Source organism: Trichomycterus rosablanca, unplaced genomic scaffold (genome assembly GCF_030014385.1).
Source record: "Trichomycterus rosablanca isolate fTriRos1 unplaced genomic scaffold, fTriRos1.hap1 scaffold_184, whole genome shotgun sequence".
In the NCBI taxonomy this organism is placed as follows: domain Eukaryota; kingdom Metazoa; phylum Chordata; class Actinopteri; order Siluriformes; family Trichomycteridae; genus Trichomycterus; species Trichomycterus rosablanca.
Genome location: NW_026947012.1, coordinates 5,505 through 28,120, shown reverse-complemented (window position 1 = coordinate 28,120; position 22,616 = coordinate 5,505). Strand labels below are relative to the sequence as shown.

General features: G+C 39.4%; 4 non-coding genes across 4 annotated transcripts; 2 read left to right on the top strand and 2 right to left on the bottom strand.

Moving 5' to 3' along the window:
• The first annotated feature begins 2,114 nt into the window (after positions 1 to 2,114).
• On the top strand, positions 2,115 to 2,197 carry trnal-cag (transfer RNA leucine (anticodon CAG)). Its single transcript has one exon. It is a non-coding gene; the product is annotated as a tRNA-Leu (tRNA).
• Positions 2,198 to 4,745: 2,548 nt separating this feature from the next.
• Positions 4,746 to 4,818, bottom strand: trnaa-agc (transfer RNA alanine (anticodon AGC)). The gene has a single exon. It is a non-coding gene; the product is annotated as a tRNA-Ala (tRNA).
• A 15,548-nt stretch (positions 4,819 to 20,366) lies between these two features.
• trnaa-agc (transfer RNA alanine (anticodon AGC)) lies at positions 20,367 to 20,439 on the bottom strand. The gene has a single exon. It is a non-coding gene; the product is annotated as a tRNA-Ala (tRNA).
• Positions 20,440 to 21,964: 1,525 nt separating this feature from the next.
• On the top strand, positions 21,965 to 22,037 carry trnaa-agc (transfer RNA alanine (anticodon AGC)). Its single transcript has one exon. It is a non-coding gene; the product is annotated as a tRNA-Ala (tRNA).
• The last annotated feature ends 579 nt before the right edge of the window (positions 22,038 to 22,616 follow it).

Sequence of the window (22,616 nt, the reverse complement as noted above, 5' to 3'; positions counted from 1 at the left end):
TCTGTGGCAGGTTGAATTTCTTCAGCTGTCTCAGGAAGAACATTCTCTGCTGAGCCCTCTTGGCGATGGAGAGCGTGTTCTTTTCCCACTTTAGGTCCCTGGATAAGGTGGTGCCCAGGAACTTAAGTGACTCCACCACTAAGGCCATAGAGCCATTAATTGTGAGGGGGTGTAAGGAGGGTGCGTTGCGCCTGAAATCCACCACCATCTCTACAGTCTTTTGTGTGTTGATCAGCAAGTGGTTGTCGCTGCACCAGGAGACCAACTGCTCGACTTCCTTTCTGTAGGCAGACTTGTCACCATCGGTTATGAGGCCCACCACAGTGGTGTCATCAGCAAACTTAAGGATCTTTACAGCTGGTTCCTTAGAAACACAGTCATTGGTATAAAGACTGAAGAGAAGGGGTGAAAGCACACAGCCTTGTGGTACACCAGTACTTAGGTTCCGCTGGTCTGAAGTGTGTTTTCCTAGCCGTACCTGCTGTGTCCTATTAGTCAGAAAGTCCATGATCCACCGGCAGATGGCATCCGGCACTGACAGCTGGGACAGTTTGACCTGCAGCAGCTCTGGCACTATGGTGTTAAAAGCCGAGCTGAAGTCCACAAACAGAACTCGAACGTAGGTTCCAGGACTGTCGAGATGCTGTAGTATGAAGTGCAGGGCTACATTGACTGCATCATCGACAGATCTATTTGCTCTGTATGCAAACTGCAGGGGATCCAGTAAAGAATTTGTGATGCTCTTTAGGTAGGCTAGGATCAAGCGTTCGAAGACCTTCATGACTACAGATGTCAGGGCTACAGGTCTGTAATCATTCAGTCCAGAAATGTTCATTTTTTTGGGGACTGGTCGATGTTTTGAAGCATGAAGGAACAGGGCAAAGTTCTAATGATCTGTTAAAAATGTGAGTGAAGGTAAGCGCCAGTTGATTGCTGCAGTGCTTAATGGTGGATGGAGAGATTCCGTCTGGCCCAGGAGCTTTTCTCACCTTTTGTTTCTTAAAGAGTCTGTTAACGTCCCGCTCGTTGATGGTTAAAGGAGCCGGGGACAGAGGTGAGAGAGCCAGGGTGGAGGAGGAGGAGGATGAAGAATTAGCTGAGAAAGGCTGAGAATTGTCCTTATTGTATTCGAATCTGCAGTAGAACTCGTTCAGGTCGTTGGGGAGTTGACGGTCATTCAGGAGAAGGGGGGTCTTTCGCACCTTGTAGTTAGTGATCTCTTCGAGGCCCCTCCAGACTGAAGTTGGGTCGTTAGCAGCAATCTGGCTTTTCAGCTTTTCTGAATATTCCTTTTTTGCTGACCTTTCTCCAGCTTGTATTTGAACTTTGACTTGCATATAAACTTGAGTGACTCCCATTCTTAATCCAAAGGCTTTAATATGATGTCGGCCCACCCTTTGCAGCTATAACAGCTTCAACTCTTCTAAAAAGGCGTTCCATTTCTTAGTGCTACATACATCAGTTGTATTCCACACAGATCAGCATGCAATGAAACTTTCCAACGCATTATTAACTGGATTCATATTATGCCATCTAGTGGACGATTGAATAGCCTACAGCAAGCACAAACAGGGTTTGAGTTCTTAATAAATAATGCAATCAGTTTAAAACCCAACAAGAAGGTTGTACCTAATACACTCATACCAGAGAAAACACACCCTAACATGCTAGTGCTGTTACAGTGCTAACAATGGTCCACCCAAAAAACATTATTTGGTCAGTTGGAGATCTCATATGGGGCTCCCTTTCGATTGATATTTCATTTACAGCCTAGTGACAAAGTGTACAGTGCAGCAGATGGGTTAGAGTCAGTAAATATATCATACATAATAATGTGAAAAGATTCAGGAGCTCGTACAAATATTAGTTCGTGTGGGGCGGGAGTGGTGTCAACAGTGTCCAAGTTAGACAGAATGGTTTAGCAGTCTAAGGCACTGTATTCAGTATGCAGTATTCACTGGAGGGGTGGGTTCAAATCCCACTTCTGATAGCTCATGCTTTATACAAATTTACGTCTTTAACCCTCTACCATACATAATAATGTGAAAAGATTAAGCAGTTTGCACAAATCTTAGTCGGTGTGGGCGAAAGTGGTATCACTGACATCCCATCTAGTCAGGATGGCCGAGCGGTCTAAGGTGCTGCGTTCAGGTCGCAGTCTCCCCTGGAGGCGTGGGTTCAAATCCCACTTCTGACAATTCCTGCTTTATACAAATTTACATCTTTAACCCTCTACCATACATAATAATGTGAAAAGATACAAAAGTTCGTACAAATCTTAGTCCTAGTTAGTCTTTTTTTTTATTATTGTTTCAAATGCCATTAATAATTTATAATCACTGATTTGTGAGATATCAGCAGTAGTAGATCATGTTTAACTGGTTTAATATTGTTTAAGCGCTGATTATCGGCTGTTTTTCGTGAGTATGTTGGGCGGTTTTCCATCCATTTTGACTGACTTTGAAATGCGCAATCTGACAACCCTGGCTGAAGCGTTTATTCACATTTTGGAGCGATGTACATTTGTATGCTAGAATATAAATAACATCTTTTACAAACTGCTGTCTATTTACATTTTCTCTTCTGTCTAAACATTTTTGGAATTGAGTTTGTAAAAGTAAGCGATACAGTAGATAATATATTTAATGAGCTGAACTAACTGAGAGAAACGCTAACGGTGGTGGAAGAGTCTAAAAGGGTTTGGATACAGTCGTATCATCATAGCAGTACAACACAGTTTTGTCCGTAGCATCCGAAAATATCCAGAAGCTAATATACAAAAAACATTTATTTTAATAAACTTACCTTGTTGAAAAAAGTATGACCACAATTTCTAAACAAACACAGTATCCGCTGCTGCAGTCTCTACACAAACTTTGCTGCACTGAAATCGCAAGAACACATTTTACGGATATTACGGTAATGCACTGAAAACGCGTCCTACAGTCATGCAAGCACATACAGCAGTGTGTGAGTTTACACTAATCAACCATAACATTAAAACCACCTCCTTGTTTCTACACTCACTGTCTATTTTATCAGCTCCACTTACCATATAGGAGCACTTTGTAGTTCTACAATTATTGACATGAGCACCACAGAGCAGGTATTATTTAGGTGGTGGATGATTCTCAGCACTGCAGTGACATGGTAGATATAAAGATATAGACATACTTTATTTGTCTTATATACATAGTACAAAGAAATTATTTCTTTGCATATCCCAGCTTGTTTGGAAGCTGGGGTCAGAGTGCAGGGTCAGCCATCGTACAGCACCCCTGGAGCAGACAGGGGCCTTGCTCAAGGACCCAACAGTGGCTGCATAGCAGAGCCTGGATTTGAACCGCCAATTCTGGGTAATAGCCCAAAGCTCTACCCACTAGGCTACCACTGTGGTGGTGTGTTAGTGTGTGCTGTGCTGGTATAAGTGGATCAGACACAGCAGCACTGCTGGAGTTTTTAAATACAGTGTCCACTCACTGTCCACTCTATTAGACACTCCTACCTAGTTGGTCCACCTTGTAGATGTAAATTCAGAAACGATCGCTCATCTATTGCTGAGTTGGTCATCTTCTAGACCTTCATCAGTGGTCATAGGACGCTTCCCACAGGGTGCTGTTTGCTGGATGTTTTTGGTTGGTGGACTATTCTCAGTCCAGCAGTAACAGTGTTTAAAAACTCCAGAAGCGCTGCTGTGTGTGTCTTATTGCAGGGAAGACACACACACACACCCATTGGGCAATTCAGTGTCTCCAATTAACCCCAGGAAACCCACACAGACACTGGAAGAACATGCAAACTCCACACAGAAAGGACGCAGAGCAGCCCGCCTGGGGATTGAACCCAGGACCTTCTTGCTGTGAGGTGACAGTGCTACCCACCAAGCCACCCCTTAAATCTGACTCTCTTGCATACATTTGTAATAAAATCTTCTGTCTTACTTAGCCTTCTGCTTCCTTGTATAGAAATAGGCTAAATACAGGGGGTAGAAAGTCCTGCTGTCCACTACAAAGGACATTGAATGAAATTGCTGTACATTTTTAAATCTTTTAAAACAATTTGATTATTAGGAAAAGATTACAAGAAAGATCATGAGCTGCCACACACCCACAAATGTGACATTAATAAAAAGCCCAGGGTGTACTCTATAAAGTACAGTAGTACTCAAATGGATTGCATCAATGGTGCTTGTGTTAGAGATCTCGGACACATGTTCCCACAGGGGACAAAAATGAATTGCTCTGTCTCAGAAGGATATGTTAATTAAAGCTCATAATGTCACTCATTACAGTTTACTTTAGAAATACAAGATCTGATAACTGACCTTACAAATTTTGAAGCAGATCTGTGATGGAAATGTTGTGTTTCAATAAACAATAAAAGTTATCAGGAGCAATTCCTTAGAAGGACACCAAAGGGGTTACCAAAAGTACAGTTGTTATACATCAGGTGTGCCCAATACGTCGATCGTGATCTACCAGTTGTTCGCACAGTGCATACTGGTACATCGCCCCTCATTCTAACAGGTCAGCGTGATTTACATGAAATGTGGCCACTGTTTTTCTAATTTGCGGTTTGCCTCCACCTCCACCTAATTTATTACAGGTTAGAACATAACATAAAAAAACCTCTCTGTTTCTAAACTCACTGTCCATTTTATCAGCTCCACTTACCATATAGAAGCACTTTGTTGTTCTACAATTACTGACTGTAGTCCATCTGTTTCTCTACATGAATTTAAAACCTGGAGAATGCGGGCATCGATCCCGCTACCTCTCGCATGCTAAGCGAGCGCTCTACCATTTGAGCTAATTCCCCTGATGAAGGACCCTCCTTTACCCTTTGTAAATTGTAATGTACTAACAGAGCATTGATGCTGCATTATGAAAGGGCCAAAATAGTGCAGGATATACCAACTGTTTAGTGCAGTGCAATAACAAAGCGGCTCCGTGAAGCAAAAACTAAAATTATGATGCATGTAATTCAACATAAAATATGTGGGTATTAATATCTAAAACTCAGTGCATTATTAGGCTACACATAAATATAGATTTAAACTGTCCTCTATTTACTACAGTCTGTTTGAAACAGCTGGGCGTACAACTATTTGGTGTGGAGAACATGTTACACATACAGTGTGCTATTATTTCAAGCTGATGAAGTACATGCTATTTTACTTACAAACATCTCACAAAGTACAAATTCTTCATCATTCTAAATAAACCACGTAGTACGGGACACTACCGCTTACCTAATGCAGTAAGAAGCAACTCGCCCAAACAGGGACTTGAACCCTGGACCCTCAGATTAAAAGTCTGATGCTCTAACGACTGAGCTATCCAGGATCTCGAACTTACTTTAATCCTCACAAGAATGTGACTTAAATTACAAACTTTAACATACGTTGTCCTGTAAAACTTAAATTTATATAAAATGTTTTTATTTCTGTTTCGGCTCTCTTGAAGGCGATTATATCAAGTTTTAGGTGAAGTATGTTGCTGCTTACACACACAACGAAAAACATCTCAGGAGGAAAATTTTATGTTATGTGCATTTATATGTGTCAAAATAAAAAAAATCTATAAAAATCAAATTGAGTTAGCAAAGAACCTTGAATTATACTAAAGGGTTCTTCAAGTAGAAACAGTTCTAGCAAGAACACAAAAAACCCTAAAGAAACACTTCTTAAGACTTAGTCTTAGTTTTTTATTATTTCAAATGCCATTCATTATTTCAAATGCCATTAATAATTTATAATCACTGATTTGTGAGATATCAGCAGTAGTAGGTCATGTTTAACTGGTTTAATATTGTTTAAGCGCTGATTATCGGCTGTTTTTCGTGAGTATGTTGGGCGGTTTTCCATGCATTTTGGCTTAATTTGAAATGCGCAATCTGGCAACCCTGGTTGAAGCGTTCATTCATATTTTGGAGCGATGTATGTTTGTATGCTACAACCCCTGGCAAAAATTATGGAATCACCACTCTTGGAAGATGTTCTGTCAATTGTTTAATTTTGTAGAAAAAAAATAAATCACAGACATGCCACAAAACTATCATTTTTCAAAATGTCAACCTTCTGGCATTAAGAAACAATAAAAAAAAGAAACAAATATAATAGTTGTGGTCAGTCACAATTGCTTTTTTTAGATCAAGTAGAGGAAAAAAATATGGAATCACTCAAATCTGAGGAAAAAATTATGGAATCACTCTGTAATTTGCAGTTTAAAAACAAAACATCTGCAGCAGATTAGATTTGCTAATTATTCTTCAGTTTAAAAAGAGTGCTTACACCTCGGAGAGCTGTTGCACAAAGCAGATTGTCATGAATCATGGTTCCAACACAAGATATGTCAGTTGAAACAAATGAGAGGATTATAAAACTCCTTCAAGAAGATAAATCATTGTGGAATGTCGCAAAAGATGTTGGTTGTTCCCAGTAAGCTGTGTTTAAAATCTGGACCAAGTACAAACAAAATGGGAAGGTTGTAAAAGGGAAGCATACTGGTAGACCAAGTAAGACATCAAAGCATCAAGATAGAAAACTTCTTGAAAACAGAAAATGCACAACAAAACAAATGAGAAACAAGTGGCCGGAAAGTGGAGTCAATGTCTGTGACTGAACTGTAAGAAATCACCTAAAATAAATGGGATTTACATACAGAAAAGCCAAACAAAAGCCACCATTAACACCTAAAAAGAAAAGAACAAGGTTAAAGTAGGCTAAAGAAAAGCAATCGTGGACTGTGGGTGACTGGATAAAAGTGATCTTCAGTGATGAATCGCGAATCTGCATTGGGCAAGGTGATGATGCTGGAACTTTTGTTTGGTGTCTGTCCAATGAAATTTATGAAGATAACTGCCTAAAGAAAACATGTTAATTTCCACAGTTGTTGATGATATGGGCCTGCATGTTGGGTAAAGGCACAGGGGAGATGGTCTTCAATAAATGCCAAAGTCCACATTGAAATTTTGGACGCTTTTCTTATTCCATCAGTTAAAAGGATGTTTGGTGATGATGACTTCATTTTTCAAGATGATAATGCATCTTGCCATAGGGCAAAGGACGTGAAAACTTTCCTTCAAGAAAACATATAATGTCAATGGCATGGCCTGCAAATAGTCCGGATCTCAATCCATTTGAAAATCTCTGGTGGAAATTGAAGAAAATGGTCAATGACAAGGTTCCAACCTGCAAAGCTGATCTGGCAACAGCAAGAGACAGTTGAAGGCAGATTGATGAAGAATACTGTTTGTCATTAGTTAACTCCATGCCTCAGAGAGTTTAAACCATTATAAAAGCCAGAGGTGGTGCAACAAAGTAATAATGGTGCAGTGTTTTCTAATGATTCCATAATTTTTTCCTCAGATTTGAGTGATTCCATATTTTTTTCCTCTACTTGATCTAAAAAAAAGCAATTGTGACTGACCACAACTATTATACTTGTTTCTTTTTTTATTGTTTCTTAATGCCAGAGGGTTGACAGTTTGAGAAATGATAGTTTTGTGGCATGTCTGTGATTTATTTTTTTTCTACAAAATTAAACAATTGAAAGAACATCTTCCAAGAGTGGTGATTCCATAATTTTTGCCAGGGGTTGTAGAATATAAATAACATCTTTTACAAACTGCTGTCTATTTACATTGACATTTTCTCTTCTGTCTAAACCTTGAAATTGGGTTTGTAAAAGTAAGCGATATTGTGGATAATATATTTAATGAGCTGAACTAACTGAGAGAAGCGCTAACGGTGGTGGAAGAGTCTAAAAGGGTTTGGAACATAGTCGTATCATCATAGCAGTACAACACAGTTTTGTCCGTAGCATCCGAAAATATCCAGAAGCTAATATACAAAAAACATTTATTTTAATACACTTACCTTGTTGAAAAAAGTATGACCACATTTTCTAAACAAACACAGTATCCGCTGCTGCAGTCTCTACACAAACTTTTCTGCACTGAAATCGCAAGGACACATTTTATGGATATTACGGTAATGCACGGAAAACGCGTCATACAGTCATGCAAGCACATACAACAGTGTGTGAGTTTACACTAATCAACCATAACATTAAAACCACCTCCTTGTTTCTACACTCACTGTCCATTTTATCAGCTCCACTTACCATATAGAAGCACTTTGTAGTTCTACAATTACTGACTCTAGACTGCTCACTCTGTTCTTCAATGGTCAGGACCCCCACAGGACCACCACAGAGCAGGTATTATTTAGATAGTGGATGATTCTCAGCACTGAGAATCAGGGCAGTGGTTCATTATTCCTGGTTCAATCGATTAAGACTCCCATGAAGTCACCCAAATGTCAAAGCATCCCCACACAATCACACTTCCACCACCTGGTGGTATGATGGATGTTCTTATTGTTTCTTATTATGGAATACATTCATTCATTCACTGCCTGTTTTATCCTGGTAATGATCACTGTGAGTCTTTTTTTCAAAAAAACTTCAAAAACTAAATAAAAAAGATAATAATATAATTTCAGTTATATCAATAGCAGTGATCAAACTAAGAAATAAAACTCTGATGCATTTTAATATTGTAGCATTATAAGTTCATGTGTTTCTGTCAAAACAAAACAAAAAAGGTATGTAAATAAAACTGTTTAAGAGTAAATAGGGCGTTAATGACATGGTAACAGACTGGCCTAAAGATTGATGCTGCAACGAATTTCGCCTTAATTTTATCATTTCAGATTCCGAGTTGCTGCCAAATGATCATAATGTTTCTGCACTGGAGAATGCGGGCATCGATCCCACGACCTCTCGCATGCTAAGCGAGCGCTCTACAATTTGAGTTAATTCCCCTTACGAAGACTCCACCTTTACTAATGTACTAACAGAGCATTGATGCTGCATTATAAAGTCAGGGTGCAAGTGTTTAAGCTCAGACTCAGCTTTATAGTCATTCTACTGTATTATATAATACAATATTAACTGTATTCATATTATTCAATCTTGTGGACGATTGAATAGCCTACAACAAGCACAAACCGGGTTTGAGTTCGTAACAAATAATCCAGTCAGTTAAAAAGCCAACAAGAAGGCTGTACCTAATACACTCATACCAGAGAAAACACACCCTAACATGCTAGTGCCGTTACAGTGCTAACAATGGTCCATCCAAAAACATTAATTGGTCAGTTGGAGTGCTCATATGGGGCTCCCTTTCTATTGATATATGATTTACAGCCTAGTGACAAAGTGTACAGTGCAGCAAATGGGTTACAGATTAAGGAGTTAGTACAAATCTCTGGGTAAGGTCATAGCCTCCCATGGCTTCTCCTACCACTCCTATGCAGATGACACTCAGCTCGTTCTGTCATTTCCTTTTTCAGACACACAAGTCTCAGCTCGCATCTCAGCATGTCTGCGAGATATCTCACAATGGATGTCAGCTCATCATCTAAAACTTTATCCCAGCAAGACAGAGGTGTTGCTTATTCCTGGAGATCAGTCTCCAACCCAGGACCTAGTCATTTCTCTGGATGACTCCCAGATCAGACCATCTGATAAGGTAAGAAGTCTTGGTGCTGTCCTGGATAACCAGCTGACCTTCTCTCCTTATATAGCCAACATGACAAGATCGTGCCGGTTCCTCCTGTACAACATCAGGAAGATTCGGCCATTTCTCTCCAGGAAAGCTACCCAGATTCTGGTCCAATCACTTGTAATCTCACGGTTGGACTACTGCAACTCCCTCCTGGCAGGAGCTCCCATGTCCACTATTAAACCCTTGCAGCTCATTCAAAATGCAGCTGCCCGTCTGGTTTTTAACCAGCCCAAACACTGCCACATCACCCCACTGCTGCGTTCTCTTCACTGGCTTCCTGTAGCTGAACGCATTCAGTTTAAAAACTGATGCTCGCCTACAAAGCCAAAAATGGACCAGCCCCAAGCTACCTTCGCGGTCTAATCAAACCCCCGCTCTGTACCACGCAACCTCCGAATCACTAGTCTCGCCCGACTTGATCCTCCACCCAGGACTAAAGGAAGACAAGCATCAAGGCTCTTCTCTGTTCTAGCACCCAAGTGGTGGAATGGACTTCCTCTGTCCGTCCGAACATCTGAGTTTCTTGCTGTCTTTAAAAAACGATTAAAAACCCACCTTTTTACTAAGCACTTAAGCTGACTTGTACATATTTACTAAAATTTTTTTTCCATTTCCAAAAAAAAAAAACCCACTTTTGTTCTAACAGGTTTCAGCAGATTTGTGTTCTTTGACTAGGGCTGGGTATCGCCACCAATTTCCTGGATCGATTCGATTCCGATTCACCAGGTCCCGATTCGATTCGATCTTCGATTTTCGATCCAATTTCGATTCAACACATTTAGGCATATTTGAGTTACATTAACAGGTTTTGTTTACATATGTACAGATGTTCAGAGAACGAATGTGATAATTGTACAAAGAACACTCATTATTAAAAATATTTGTGTATTTTGTTTACATAAATAATTAATCCAAAACAGAAAACAGTAACATTCAACAGCCAGGTGTATGTTTACATTACATTTACAATGTTGTAGCATGTCAGACAAATGAAATAATAATAAAAAATGAATGTTACTGTTTTCTTCCATTTGTCTGACATGCTACAACATTGTAAATGTAATGTAAACATACACCTGGCTGTTGTACAGCTTATGCCAAGTTTACACTACACGACACTCTGATTAACACGTGGTCACTGTAATGTTCACACTACACGACTGATCGGCGATGGGGAGTTTTACACTACACCATCCATCACCAGGGGGAATCACAGGCGAGCTTCTCTGGTCTCCAAAACTACGTTTTGTCACGAAAACACACGTGAGAAGTCAAGTCAAGTCAAGTCAACTTTATTTATATAGCGCTTTTTACAATAGACATTGTCTCAAAGCAACTTTACAAAATCCAGGACCAACAGATACAAAAACCCCTGTTGAGCAAGCCGAGGGCGACTGTGGCAAGGAAAAACTCCCTGAAAATTACAGGAAGAAACCTTGAGAGGAACCAGACTCAGCAGGGCCCATCCTTCATGGGTGGCCTGGAGGATACTTTAAATAAATACACGATTTACACAAATCATACAAACACAGAATTAAATGATCTAAAAGTCATAACTGGTAATAAATAGATAAATAAACAATTAAATAATAATAGAGTTGTTATCCACTCTAGTCTTCAATAAAGTCTGTAGTGATTTCTTGTCGTTGCAATTACTCCAGACCAGTCACATCTGACAGGAGCAGCATCGTTGTCCCGGCAGTCTCGACTTCAATCCTTAACCTCGGCGGGTAAACAGGTTTCCATCAGAATGCCCTCGGGGTAAAACAACAGAGAATGTAGTTAATAATGTACAATGCTAGTTGACAAACAGTTTTACAGAGAGTTTTAGACTCCGGCAGCCCTAATTATTACAGCATAACTAAAAGGGAGAGCGAGCAGGTAACAAGGTCATGAAGGCTTTCACAGGACATCAGCGCCCATCTCCCCACCGTCACCAAACCTGAGTGATCGGACAAGAGAGGCAGAACGACAGCAACCCAACATCCCTGATCACCACAAGTTTCTATGACCAAGAACCCCCAAGCTCTGCGCCTTTGTCTATACTAATCAAAAGCCTGAGAAAATAAATATGTTTTCAGTCTAGACTTAAACATTGAGACTGTGTCCGAATCCCGAATAGAGGCAGGAAGATTATTCCAGAGTTGTGGAGCTTTGTAGGAAAACGCTCTTCCACCAGCCGTGATCTTTTTAATTTTAGGAACTATAAGTAACCCTGCATCTTGTGAACGAAGTGGACGCGCTGGGCTGTAGTGATTAATAAGTTCACTCAGATACTGTGGAGCCAGACCATGTAGCGCTTTATAAGTTAGTAAAAGTATTTTGTAATCAATGCGAAATTTAACTGGCAGCCAGTGTAGAGATGATAGAACAGGAGTAATATGGTCAAATTTTTTAGTTCTAGTTAGCACTCGAGCTGCTGCATTTTGAACTAACTGGAGTTTGTTTAAGGATCTACCAGAGCATCCAGTTAGAAGAGCATTACAATAATCTAACCGAGAAGTTATAAACGCATGGATCAGTTTTTCGGCGTCATTAACAGATAGTATATTTCTTATTTTAGAAATGTTACGCAAATGATAGAAAGCAACTCTAGTAATATTATTAACGTGTGTATCAAATGAGAGATCTGAATCTATTGTGACACCTAAGTTTTTTACATCTGGGCTGGGAGTAACAGAGAACGTGTTTAAGTTTAGCACCAGGTTAGACAATTTGTCTCTTGCAGCTTTAGAGCCAACAAGTAAAACCTCTGTTTTATCTGAATTAAGTAAAAGAAAATTACACGACATCCAGTTTTTTATGTCGTTTACACAATCTTCTATCTTACTGATTGTGTCAGTATCATTTGGTTTGGCTGATATATACAGCTGTGTGTCATCTGCATAGCAGTGAAAGTTTATGCCATGTTTATGAATAATTTCACCTAGTGGAAGCATATAGAGTGTAAATAATAGCGGTCCCAGTACCGACCCCTGTGGAACACCACACTTTACTTTTGTAGTTTCCGAGCATTTATTATTTACATAAACGAATTGAGAGCGGTCAGTCAGATATGATTTAAACCAAGAGAGTGCGAGTCCTTTAACACCTACTGTATTTTCTAGCCTCTCCAGTAAAATGTTATGATCGACCGTATCAAACGCTGCACTAAGATCTAATAGAACAAGAAAAGAGACACATCCATTATCAGAAGACATTAACAACTCGTTAACTACTCTAATTAATGCGGTTTCGGTACTATGATTGGGTCTAAATCCTGATTGAAATTTTTCATGAATACAATTTTCATTCAAATAAGAACATAACTGTTTGGAAACGACTTTTTCTAATATCTTTGAGACAAAAGGAAGGTTTGAAATTGGCCTATAATTAGCTAGTACATGTGGATCAAGATTAGGTTTTTTAATCAGGGGTTTAATAACAGCACTTTTAAACAATTTAGGTACATATCCAAGGCTAAGGGATGCATTGATTAATGTAAGCAGGGGCTCTACAATAGCTGGGAGTAAATCTTTAAGTAAACGAGTTGGAACAGGATCGAGTATACACGATGATGACTTCGATGATTTAATCAACACAGTTAGTTCATTTTGGGAGATTGGATTAAAGGAATTTAGTTGGATTAACTCGTTACTATTATCACCACTGTTATCACCAATGCTGCTCGGAGTGAGTCCATACTTAACATTGGCAAGTGACACAATCTGACTCTGAAGTCGTATTTTTTCTATCTTGTCATTAAAGAATTTTAAAAAATCATCGCTGGTACAGTCAGGCGGTATATTAGATTCAGTTTCATTAACGTTTTTAGTTAATTTGGACACTGTCTCAAAAAGGAATCTGGGATTGTTTTTATTTTTCTCTATTAGGGATGAATAATATAAAGATTTAGCTTTTATAAGTGCATGTTTATACTCAGTTAGAGCATCTTTCCAAGCAATCTTATACACTTCTAGTGTAGTGTGACGCCACTTGCGTTCTAATTTCCGTGCTGCTTGTTTAAGTGCGCATGTGTGGTCATTGTACCAAGGAGCAAGTTTTTTCTCCCTAATCAGTTTAGTTTTGAGTGGGGCTACGTTATCTAAGGTTGTGCGCAGTACGGTCTCTAGGTTTTGAGTTGCCTGATCTAGTTCTTTAGGTTCTGATGCTGATATATTTGGTAATTCTGGTAGGCAGTTTATGAACGCTGCTGCAGTTGCAGATGTAATAGTGCGCTTACATTTAAAACGATTTGGTTGCTGTATATTATTGGACAGGGACACTTCATAAATTAGTAGAGAGTGATCAGAGATTAAGTCATTCTGTGGTATAATTTCCAGGTTGTCTATGTTTATACCATAAGTAAGTATTAAATCTAAGGTATGTTTACAGCAGTGAGTGGGTCCTGTTACATTTTGGGTGATGCCTAAGGATTCTAAAATAGAGTCAAACGCAATTTTGAGTGGATTACACTTATCCTCATAATGAATATTAAAGTCACCAACAATTAAAGCTTTCTTAGTTGATAAAACTAATTTAGAAAGAAAATCGGCAAATTCGTTAAGAAATTCTGAGTAAGGACCAGGGGGTCGATAAACAGTAACCAGCTTAAACATACTAGTTTTATCAGATGAACATTTATTGGTTATGTCAGAGATAAGAACTTCAAACGAGTTTGTTATGGGAGTTGATTTTACAGTAAGACCTATGTCTTTATCATAAATTGCGGCTATTCCTCCACCACGACCGCTAAGACGTGGCTTATGTTCATAACTGTAACCCGGAGGAGATGCTTCATTTAAACCTAGATACTCATCAGGTCTAGCCCAGGTCTCGGTTAAACACAGGGCACTAAGACAATTATCTGTAATTATTTCATTTACAATTACTGTTTTGCATGCAAGTGACCTGATGTTTAGAAGTCCTAACTTTAGTTTAACTTTACTAGGGTTTTCATGATGCTCATTTAGATTAATTTTAATTAAGTTATTATGACATACTTTTTGATTTTGTTTTGGCTTACACCTGCCACGGTAAACAGACACAGTCTCAATGGTTTGTGACCTAAGGATTCCAGGTGACGTCCGATGGCGACTCGCAGACAGTCGGTTAGGCCTGTTAGTCTGCTGCCTGGTCTTGGCTCTGGATAGTCATTTAACACTATCTGCCGCTACAGTGATGAAAGGTTTAATGATACCACGTCCAAACATGCACATCAACAAGTAGCGAGCAATCAAAGTTTGTGCGCTGATGAAATAAATGAATCTGAGTGGATTTGGCAACACGAGCAGCATGGATCGTTCTGTAGTGAGTTGGAGGTTAATAAATATTTTGTTTTGTAGAGAACGATCTCGCGTGTGCTGATGTATTCTGATAGAAACTATATTGCGCTCCACCACCTGTTTCCAACCTCTCCCCTGTGTTTCCCCTCGCTGTTTCTCACATTGATTGAGAGCCGAGTTTTGATCGCAGAGCGAACACCGAGTTCCTCCCGAATCCAGAGCCGAGCGAAAATCAGTGCAAAAAGTTGTGTAGTGGTCATAACTTGAGCTTCTGCCATGCTAAACTGATGTGCAGGTCAGATCTCGTTGCATGAAAAAACAGTGGCTGGTCACGCGAAATTAAAGGGGGTAACAATAGTAATAGATTTCCGTGTGCACCGTAAAAAGGGGCGTATTTAAAAAAATCTATCTCGCATTTATATGAATCGATATCGGATCGTTCAAATAAAGATCGATTAAAATCGAAAAATCGATTTTATAAACCCACCCCTATCTTTGACTGTTGTTTACTAAAACTTGAGAAATGAAATGTTTACTATGGAAGCACTTCTGTAAGTCGCTCTGGATGAGAGCGTCTGCTAAATGCAGAAAATGTAAAATGTAAATGTAATTAGAGATTTAAACTGTCCTCTATTTACTACAGTCTGTTTGAAACAGCTGGGCGTACAACTAGTTGGTGTGGAGAACATGTTAACACATACAGTGTGCTATTATTTCAAGCTTATCAAGTACATGCTAGTTTACTTACAAAAAACTCACAAAGTACAAATTCTTCATCATTCTAAACAAACCATGTAGTACAGGACATTACCGCTTACCTAATGCAGTAAGAAACAACTCTCCCGAACAGGGACTTGAACACTGGACCTCAGATTAAAAGTCTGACGCTCTAGCGACTGAGCTATCCAGGCTCTGCAAGAAACCTCAATCCTCACAAGGACATGTCCACAAGGATGTGACTTCAATTACAAACTTCAACATACACTGCCTGGCCAAAAATAAAAGTCACCAAAAAACCCTTAAGAAACACTTCTTAGTACTACATACATCAGTTGTATACCACAGAGGTCAGCATGCGATGAAACTTTGATAGTAGATTCAAGATTCAAAGTAGCTTTATTAATAACAGACATTTATTTATTTATTAGTAACGGACATCGTTTTACTTTCTAACTGTGTTCATATTATGCTATCTAGTGAACGATTTAATAGCCTACAATGAGCACAAACAGGGTTTGAGTTCTTAATAAATAATAAATAATCTTAATAAATAATCGAGTCAGTTAAAAACCCAACAAGAAGGCTGTACCTAATACACTCATACCAGAGAAAACACACCCTAACATGCTAGTGCCGTTACAGTGCCAAAAACATTATTTGGTCAGTTGGAGTGCTCATATGGGGCTCCCTTTCTATTGATACATGGTTTACAGCCTAGTGACAAAGTGTACAGTGCAGCAAATGGGTTACAGTCAGTAAATTTACCAAACATAATAATTTGTGAAAAGATTAAGCAGTTTGTACAAATATTAGTCTGTGTGGGGTGGGAGTGGCGTCAACAGTGTCCAAGCTAGACAGAATGGTTTTAGCAGTCTAAGGCACTGTGACAACTCATGCTTTACACAAATTTATGTCTTTAACCCTCTACCATACATAATAATGTGAAAAGATTAAGCAGTTTGTGCAAATCTTAGACCATGTGGGGCGAGGGTGGTATCAATGGTACCCCAGCTGGTCAGGATGGCCGAGCGGTCTAAGGTGCTGCGTTCAGGTTGCAGTCTTCCCTGAAGGCGTGGGTTCGAATCCCACTTCTGACAGCTCATGCTTTAAACAAATTTACATATTTAACCCTCTACCATACATAATAATGTGAAAAGATATGCCATTAATAATTTATAATCACTGATTTGTGAGATATCAGAAGTAGTAGGTCATGTTTAACTGGTTTAATATTGTTTAAGCGCTGATTATCGGCTGTTTTTCGTGAGTATGTTTGGGCGGTTTTCCATGCATTTTGGCGGGCTTTTAAATGCGCAATCTGGCAACCCTGGCTGAAGCGTTCATTCATATTTTGGAGCGATGTATGTTTGTATGCTAGAATATAAATAACATCTTTTACAAACTGCTGTATATTACATTGACATTTTCCCTTCTATCTAAACATTTTTGGAATTGGGTTTGTAAAAGTAAGCGATACTGTGGATAATATATTTAATGAGCTAAACTAACTGAGAGAAGCGCTAACGGTGGTGGAAGAGTCTAAAAGGGTTTGGAACATAGTCGTATCATCATAGCAGTACAACACAGTTTTGTCCGTAGCATCCGAAAATATCCAGAAGCTAATATACACAAAGTTTTCTTTAAAAAATAAACTTATCTTGTTAATAAAGTATGACCTCAAAATCAAAACAAACACAGTATCCGCTGCTGCAGTCTCTACACAAACTTTTCTGCACTGAAATCTCAAGGACACATTTTATGGATATTACGGTAATGCGCTGAAAAACGCGTCCTACAGTCATGCAAGCACATACAGCAGTGTGTGAGTTTACACTAATCAACCATAACATTAAAACCACCTCCTTGTTTCTACACTCACTGTCTATTTTATCAGCTCCACTTACCATATAGAAGCACTTTGTAGTTCTACAATTATTGACATGACCCCCACAGAGCAGGTGTTATCTAGGTGGTGGATCATTCTCAGCACTGCAGTGACACTGACATGGTGTTGGTGTGTTAGTGTGTGTTGTGCTGGTATGAGTGGATCAGACACAGCAGCGCTGCTGGAGTTTTTAAATACCGTGTCCACTCACTGTCCACTCTATTAGACACTCTTACCTAGTTGGTCCACCTTGTAGAGACAGTCAGAAACGATCGCTCATCTATTGCTGCTGTTTGAGTTGGTCATCTTTTAGACCTTCATCAGTGGTCATAGGACACTTCCCACAGGGCGCTGTTGGCTGGATGTTTTTGGTTGGTGGACTATTCTCAGTCCAGCAGTGACAGTGAGGTGTTTAAAAACCTGCAGCGCTGCTATGTCTTATCCACTCATACCAGCACAACACAGGAGAGTCCTGACCATTGAAGAACAGCATAAAAGGGGGATAAAAAAGCATGTTGAGAAACAGATGGATTACAGTCAGTAATTGTAGAACTACAAAGTGCTTCTATATGGTGGAGCTGATAAAATGGACAGTGAGTGTAGAAACAAGGAGGTGGTTTTAATGTTATGGCTGATCGGTGTACAGTGTATCACAAAAGTGAGTACACCCCTCACATTTCTGCAAATATTTCATTATATCTTTTCATGGGACAACACTATAGACATGAAACTTGGATATAACTTAGAGTAGTCAGTGTACAGCTTGTATAGCAGTGTAGATTTACTGTCTTCTGAAAATAACTCAACACACAGCCATTAATGTCTAAATGGCTGGCAACATAAGTGAGTACACCCCACAGTGAACATGTCCAAATTGTGCCCAAAGTGTCAATATTTTGTGTGACCACCATTATTATCCAGCACTGCCTTAACCCTCCTGGGCATGGAATTCACCAGAGCTGCACAGGTTGCTACTGGAATCCTCCTCCACTCCTCCATGATGACATCACGGAGCTGGTGGATGTTAGACACCTTGAACTCCTCCACCTTTCACTTGAGGATGCGCCACAGGTGCTCAATTGGGTTTAGTCTATCACCTTTACCTTCAGCTTCCTCAGCAAGGCAGTTGTCATCTTGGAGGTTGTGTTTGGGGTCGTTATCCTGTTGGAAAACTGCCATGAGGCCCAGTTTTCGAATGGCGGGGATCATGCTCTGTTTCAGAATGTCACAGTACATGTTGGAATTCATGTTTCCCTCAATGAACTGCAGCTCCCCAGTGCCAGCAACACTCATGCAGCCCAAGACCATGATGCTACCACCACCATGCTTGACTGTAGGCAAGATACAGTTGTCTTGGTACTTCTCACCAGGGCGCCGCCACACATGCTGGACACCATCTGAGCCAAACAAGTTTATCTTGGTCTCGTCAGACCACAGGGCATTCCAGTAATCCATGTTCTTGGACTGCTTGTCTTCAGCAAACTGTTTGCGGGCTTTCTTGTGCGTCAGCTTCCTTCTGGGATGACGACCATGCAGACCGAGTTGATGCAGTGTGCGGCGTATGGTCTGAGCACTGACAGGCTGACCTCCCACGTCTTCAACCTCTGCAGCAATGCTGGCAGCACTCATGTGTCTATTTTTTAAAGCCAACCTCTGGATATGACGCCGAACACGTGGACTCAACTTCTTTGGTCGACCCTGGCGAAGCCTGTTCCGAGTGGAACCTGTCCTGGAAAACCGCTGTATGACCTTGGCCACCATGCTGTAGCTCAGTTTCAGGGTGTTAGCAATCTTCTTATAGCCCAGGCCATCTTTGTGGAGAGCAACAATTCTATTTCTCACATCCTCAGAGAGTTCTTTGCCATGAGGTGCCATGTTGAATATCCAGTGGCCAGTATGAGAGAATTGTACCCAAAACACCAAATTTAACAGCCCTGCTCCCCATTTACACCTGGGACCTTGACACATGACACCAGGGAGGGACAACGACACATTTGGGCACAATTTGGACATGTTCACTGTGGGGTGTACTCACTTATGTTGCCAGCTATTTAGACATTAATGGCTGTGTTGAGTTATTTTCAGAAGACAGTAAATCTACACTGCTATACAAGTTGTACACTGACTACTCTAAGTTATATCCAAGTTTCATGTCTATAGTGTTGTCCCATGAAAAGATATAATGAAATATTTGCAGAAATGTGAGGGGTGTATACTCACTTTTGTGATACACTGTATGCGTGGCTTTCCTCCGGGTTTGAAAATGTGCCAGTAGGTGTAATTGCTGCTCTAAATTGCACCTGTATGTGTGAGTGAGTGGATAAATTAGTGTGTGATGCTTTGCGATGGTTTGACGCGCCCTGTCCAGGGTGTATTTTTGTCTCGAGCCCAGTGTTCGTGACACTGGACCCACGCTTGCCCTGTAATGCTGAATATCAATACAGGCAAATGAAGCGCATTTAAAAAAGCTTTAAAGCATTCTTAAAAAATGATCAGGCCAACCTTTTTAAAAAGTAGATCCCGATGACCTGTTGACTGAAATAGTAGATCCCAAGCCACAGAAGTGTGGGCACCAGTTTTACATTGGCTACGGTTTAAAAAGACGTACCAAGAATGGCCTGTAGATGGCGCACTGTAGTCGTTTTTAAAAGCAAGCCAATTATGCCACCGAACTTAAATATGTACAATACTTTATAATGTATCAATTGTAACAGTATCAAATAATAAAACATTATAAAAAATTATAAGTTTATGCGTTTCTGTCAAAACAAAACAAAAAAGGTATGTAAACAAAACTGTTTGAGCGTAAATAGGGCGTTACTGACATTGTAACACGGACAGACTAGCCTTATGGTTAATGCTGCAAAGAATTTTACCGTAATTTCATCTTTTCAGATTGCAAAATGATCATAATGTTTGTGCACTGGAGAATGTGGGCATCGATCCCACTACCTCTCGCATGCTAAGCGAGCGCTCTACCATTTGAGCTAATTCCCCTTACACAAAACTTTCCTTTGCCCTTTGTAAATTGTAATGTACTAACAGAGTGTTAATGCTGCATTATAAAGTGAGAGTGCAACATGTTAAAGCTCACGTACTCTTTTCTATATTATGCATTGTTTTTCATTAAAATGTTATGTGCATTTATATGTGGCAAAATAAAAAAATCCATAAAAATCAAATTGAGTTAGCAAAGAACCTTAAATTATACTAAAGAGTTCTTCAGTAGAAACAGTTCTACCAAGAACACCTAAAAGAACCCTTAAGAAACACTTCTTAGTGCTACATACATCAGTTGTATTCCACACAGGTCAGCATGCGATGAAACTTTGCTCGAAACAGACATCGTTTTACTTTCTAACTGTATTCATATTATGTCATCTAGTGGACAATTGAATAGCCTACAACGAGCACAAACAGGGTTTGAGTTCTTAATGAATAATAATTAATCTTAAAAAATAATCCAGTCAGTTAAAAACCCAACAAGAAGGCTGTACCTAATACACTCAGACTAGAGAAAACACACCCTAACATGCTAGTGCTGTTACAGTGCTAAGAATGATCCACCCAAAATCATTATTTGGTCAGTTGGAGATCTCATATGGGGCTCCCTTTCTATTGAATTTTGGTTTACAGCCTAGTGACAAAGTGTACAGTGCAGCAGATGGGTTACAGTCAGTACATTTACAATACATGATAATGTGAAAATATTAAGCAGTTTACGGGTTCGAATCCCACTTCTGACAGCTCATGATTTAAACAAATCTACTTCTTTAGAGGACACAGCCATCAGGGAATACAGTTTTCATCAAAGGGTGAACATGGTCTGCAACAATGCTGAGGTAGGTGGTACGTGTCAAAGTAAATTCCACATGGATGCCAGGACCCAGGCTTTTGATCTCTGAGAAACTGAATCATGTATTCATCCTGATCTTGCTCTGTTTATTGTTGCAGCTCTGCTGGAGGGTTATTTTTTTGGTGTTTGTGGTGGTGGGGTCTTTGTTCCCATTTTGGTTTATTTAGTATATGATGTACATTACATCCATTTAAATATGTACTTAAATACTTAAATATCCATTTAAGTATGTTTATTCAGCGTCCATTTACATTGTTACAGCAGTATTTTACGACAAAAATGGAAATGTTCACATTATTGAAATGGATGTAAAGTACATCATATACTAAATAAACCAAAATGGGAACAAAGACCCCACCACCACCACCACCACCACAAACACCAAGAAAATAACCCTCCAGCAGAGCTGCAACAAGAACAGGACAATCTCCTACAGGTCCAACAAAATCAAAGAAAAAATGCACTTCATAAAAGACCTCACATTGTTCGTCCTAAAGGCTAAGATCAAGGTTTTAAATAAACTGAGTCTGTGATGGTTTAAAAACAACGCATAATATAGAAAAGAGTACGTGAGCTTAAACACGTTGCACCCTCACTTTATAATGCAGCATCAACACTCTGTTAGTACATTACAATTTACAAATCCTAAAAGAAGGTTCTGTGTAAGGGGAATTAGCTCAAATGGTAGAGCGCTCGCTTAGCATGCGAGAGGTAGTGGGATCGATGCCCACATTCTCCAATGCCAAAACATTATGATCACTTAAGGGCAACACATAATATGAAAGTCGTTGCTCACTGAAATGCTGCTTCAAACATTAGGTCAGTCTGTAAGTTCTACAGCGACAGTTATGCTCTATTTTTACTCAAATCGTTTGGTTTAAAGACCTTTTTTGACTTGTTTAAATTGACAAATATAGCGCCCCCTAGCACCCCTGGCTGTATTTGGAAAGCGCTCCCTGACTTCTTTTATTTGTTTAAGAAATCTCTTTCTTTGTGGTAATGTAAGGATTTAAAAGGGCCACTACTTATCAGTACTTACGATTATTTTATATTTAAGCTATACTCTTATTTAAACCGAAAAAACTACTTCAATTACCCTATATATATGTGGTACTAACCTTGCACAAAAAAAACACCATTTACTAACACCATTTACAGTAGCTGTACTAACATTATCCCTGACTCACATACCAAACTTGTATACGTTAATAATACTTAAACAAATTAACTATTTACTCATTTACACAATCATTAATATGCATTTCAAACCCCAATATATTTTACAAAAATGTTATAATACAGATTCACTCAAATTACC